We start from the raw sequence: 4,815 nt of genomic DNA on the forward strand, positions 1-4,815 counted from the left end.
AATTTAAATGAGGCTGATTTTTAAGGAGATCTGGTGGCATAGTGCCTAAGGCATTTGACTGCTAACCAGAAGGTTGGCAGTTCAAACCCACTAGCCACCCTGTGGAAAGAAGACTGGGCAATCTAGTTCCATAAAGATTTGCAACCTCAAAAATTCAAAGGGGGTTGCTATGAGTTGGAATCGAGTCAATGGCTGTGAGTTTTTTTTTTTTTTTTCTTTTTTGGGGGTCTTGATTTTTGAAATATGACACATGAAATGATTCTTGATAAAAAGCCTCCTTATGTAGGTCCATGTGTTTCAAAATAGATGTTTAAGAAACTGACTAGAATACCAACTTTTATCTTCTTGTGGTGTTTGCTTTTCAAGAATCAAGTTAATTTAGTAGATTTGGAGAGAGCTTGCATATGGATTTGAGTAGGAGGTAGCCATATTTCTATATGTTAAAATGAATTGTATTTAGTGGAAGGATATTTGGCTTTGTAATAGGAGACTTTGGTGAAATCAGTCCAGTTCCCATTAGCAGTCTAACACACAGGTATAGCTGTGTAGCATGAATACCTACTCTGCTACTGATGAGAAGGGACCAGGTTTGGATCCAAAGCAGACCAATCAGATTTCTTCTGAGAATTTCAAATTGAACTAAGGTATTCTAGTTCACTCTGGACTGGCTTCTTGAAAGAAGAAATAAATTGAAAGCAGTGGAGTGGTAATTATCTGCTTGCCATGGAGAATGAGCAGTAGAGGAATTTGTTTTATGGTAAAAGAGAAAAATAAAACTGATGAGAGAGAAATAAGAATAGTTGTTTTCTATCTTCTTGGTAATATTTCCTTATTCTTTTTAAGAATCTAGTCTGCATGCCTGTACTTAGGTTCCAAAGGACACACCTGTAGCCTTATCATTTTTTAAAATTGCACCCTTTATATTTTATTCATTCATTTATTTGTTTAGTTTAAACTAGCACCAGTGTGATTACATTACTAGAGAATTTTGATCAGTATGTGGGAATCCAAATGAACACCAATAGCATATAGCAAATCTTTTAGCCAATCACGTTGTTTAATTAATAGATTAAAATAATCTAATTGTTTACTGACTATATTTTCCTTTTCATAGAAAACTGAAATAAAAAACTTATTCTCTAACTTCAAGAAAAAATAGTGTTATTGTGGTTGTTATGTGCCGTCGAGTCAGCCCCAACTCATAGTGACCCCTCCTTGGGTTTTCGAGGCCGTATCACTATGCAAGTAGTTTGCCCAACCTTCCTTCCAAGGAGTGGCTGCTGAGTTTGGACTGCCAGCCTTCAGGTTACCAGTCAAGTGCCTTAGGCACTATGCTACCAAAGGAGATATTTGACCTGGCCATCTAGAAATTTGACAAAAGAGAAAGGTTACTTTTGCATACAAAATAGGGGGTGCAGATAATAGATGCAAAAAACAGTAAAAGGGTTCTAGTTTTAAATATACACATCCACAGCTAAAATGATTTTTTTTTTTTTTCTGTTCCACAGGACAGAAAACTTAAACATAGTAGTGATGAGAGTAGAATTTTCTGGAAGTATGTCATGGGTGTTTTGGATCAAGAGTATCTAAACGTTAACATAATTTTCTTTGGTTGAAAATCACATCTTTAGGCTGAGAAGGAAAAAATAAAAGCTGTTGTGCAGATGGGTCTATGTAGTATGGCTTGGGGTTTCTCAAAACCACTGTTGCTGTTGTTAGGTGCTGTGGGGTCAGTGCCGACTCATAGCTACCCTATGTATGACAGAATGGAACTCTGCCCAGTCCTGTGTCAAAGCCACTAAGATTCCAAAATACTTTCTATTCCAAATTTTTTCTTCAGTGCCCAATTTTAGGGTAACAATTAAAAATTTTTTTTCGTTTATTTAGCTTGTTATTTTGAGGAAAATTAACCTATTTTCTTAGCTCATGTAGCCAGAAATCAGAATTGTAGAACAAATTATTTCCTTTTCTTAATCCATCTTACCTGATTGCATAAACTACATTTTATTTCTGTAGATTGTAAAAGTGATAGATTGTCCATTTTACACTTAAATAAATAAAACTAACATATTTATCAGGTAGATTAAGTAATTTGGCATTCTTTATATTATTCAGGTTGTATAACTCCTGAATGAAAACAGTGAATGAAATAACTGACAGTCGCAAAATATAAAAACACACTACATAAGCAAGTACCCATGCTCAAATATATATCTCTTAGTTCTTAGCAGTAATTTCCAGTTCCAGAATTGGGCAAACCTACAGCTCCAGCATCAGTGTCTCTATGTCCCGTGATTCTGTGGCCTCATTTGTGATCACTGCTTCCCAGAAGAGCCATACAATTACGTCATCCCTGTGGAGTCTAGAATAATACAGCATTCTTATATGCAAATGACAGAATTTGAATAGCTTTGGCAAAAACCACATGGGGCTTGATACTCTGATTAAGTAATATCATTCTAGGGAATCTCAGAGTGTGGGCAATATTCAGCACTGGTACATTAAGTGAGGTCAGAGAGAAGACGCTAGAATCTCTTAATTTTAACAAAGAGAAAGGTCTGTAAGAATTTTTTTTATAAAATTTTTTGGAAGATACATTGTCATATATTCTAAATAATGTATCATCTCTTGGGAAGAACATCCATTTTGGATTCTCCCTGTGTGAACCTTAAGAATCCATATTGTATACATGGTTGTTGGAATTTTTAACTCCACTTCTCTAAGCACCCCTTCTTTACTTGCCCCCCTCCCTCGACTGTATACATTTGAAGAAGTCCTAGAATCAAGGAATGAAACTGTGAGTCTTCCAAGTCCTCGTACCCATGGACAGCAGGGTCATCTCAAGGCTAAAGAAAACTTTGGTGATCCTGGGACTCCAAATGTTGGATTCCCCAATGCAAAAGATAAACATGGGTTTACTTGTACTAATTTACTAATCTGTAGTGAATAATTTCACACATTTCTACCACAGCAAAGATTCTGCTGCTGGATATCACTGGCACTGTCTCTTTCTCAACCCCACAGTGCTTTCATACAGGTTCAAAGCCGTTTTTCAAATTGACAATTACTGACAGGAGTACAGTACCAAGTAAGCAAGATAAGCACAGGCTAACCTGTGGGTACTTATTAATCTGCAGTTTACTATCACATTTTCACTACTGATTAGTAAGCATAAGTATGCCCATGCTTACCTTGCTTATTAGATAGGTCACCCCTAAGTCAAAGGGGATTATACAGAACTGAAATTTTGGCATGGATTTGGCCAATGCACACAATGAATTTTAGGATCTCTGGGACTTATCAGCAACTGAGCTACATGAGAAGTAGTAATATCAAGCAGTTTTTGGTGAAGTTTCCAAATCTTAAAGAACCATAACCTCCCAAGCTGAGGAATAATGAGTTGACTGCCTAGACTTCATTGTAATCTGTATCCATCTGCCAAATGATGGAACCAGCTGTCCAGAGCAAGAGGGGGCCTATATGTGTGAGGTGTCGTCCTCTTCTAGGGATGCCAGTCTTCCCAGAGCCAAAGTTAGCCCCCACAGCCATGATGGCAGGAAGCCACAGCGCCGGGATGACAGCTGCAGCAACATAAAGTGTCTGATTGCACTCTCGCATGAATAGTGTTTCCTTGTTCTTAATGACACCAGATGGCACAGCCCACCCAGGGATACTCAGGATGCTGGGCTTGCATGTGTGATGACCTTATGAGAAGTAGGCAAGAGAGAACACTGAGAGTGCCTGGGGGAATCTGGAGTGAGTGTTCATGGTGGAAGAAGAGAGAAGGTAGATTTCCCAACTGTGGAGATGAGATTCTAACCCAAGATTGCTATTTCTTTTTGACCATTTCACCATTCTTTAAATTCTACCACATCATTTGTTTGTTTATTAATATGTATTTGCAAGGAATTGAAATGTGTATTAGTATAAGGAAGAATGAATAACAATAGCAAAACACTTGTCTGCATGCCCACACACATGCACACACACACACACACACATGCAGGGGAATTACAAATACATCTTCCTTAACACAACTGGAAGATCCTCAAGGTAAAAATGTTGAAGACAAAATAAGATAAATTTTAAAGGGAAGAATTCTGAATCTATGCCACACAAATCTAGCAGACAGATGCAGGGAAATATGCAGCTTTCTTTTTTTGTTTGTTTTTCTTGTAAACTATTTTTTATTTTTTAAGAGGAGGTGCATAAAAAAATTTTCCTGGATATTGGGCAGATGGGAATTTAAAAGCCTGCTTGAGAATTAATCTACTCTATACTAATTTATTATTATTGTTATTAACTATCTTTGAATTCCCCTTTTAAATCCATAAGTGAATAAAAGGAAAAAATAAACAGTCATTGCTTATGGAATTCAATGAGAAAGAAGTCAAGTATTCACCCAACCACATGACACATGTGAAATGACCATTGTGTAACAATGCCCTTTACATTTGGCAGTGATTGTTACTAGATTAAAGAATTGAAAAGGAATGACCAAAAAATGTCATGTTTAAAAGTGTGCTGCTGCATTAAGGACACGATAACACAGCTTTTTTTCCGCTTTGTAGTAACATGTACTTAGTAGTGCTTAATGAATATGTACTGGTAATAGTAAACTTTAGCCCACTATCATATCTCCTATCTACTCCACAAAACATGTTTATAAATACGGAAAGTGACTGAGCACAAATTAATAGCAGTGGAAATGCTAACAGGCTACTTTCAGTAAATTTTTTTTTTAAAAGGCTTCATTGACTTCTCTTTGGTCAAACTATAATTTGGAATATTGTAGAGAGAAAAAGGAGAAAAGTC

The sequence above is a fragment of the Orycteropus afer genome, unplaced genomic scaffold (genome assembly GCF_000298275.1).
Source record: "Orycteropus afer afer isolate SDZICR_OR568_19922 unplaced genomic scaffold, OryAfe1.0 scaffold00011, whole genome shotgun sequence".
Classification (NCBI taxonomy): domain Eukaryota; kingdom Metazoa; phylum Chordata; class Mammalia; order Tubulidentata; family Orycteropodidae; genus Orycteropus; species Orycteropus afer.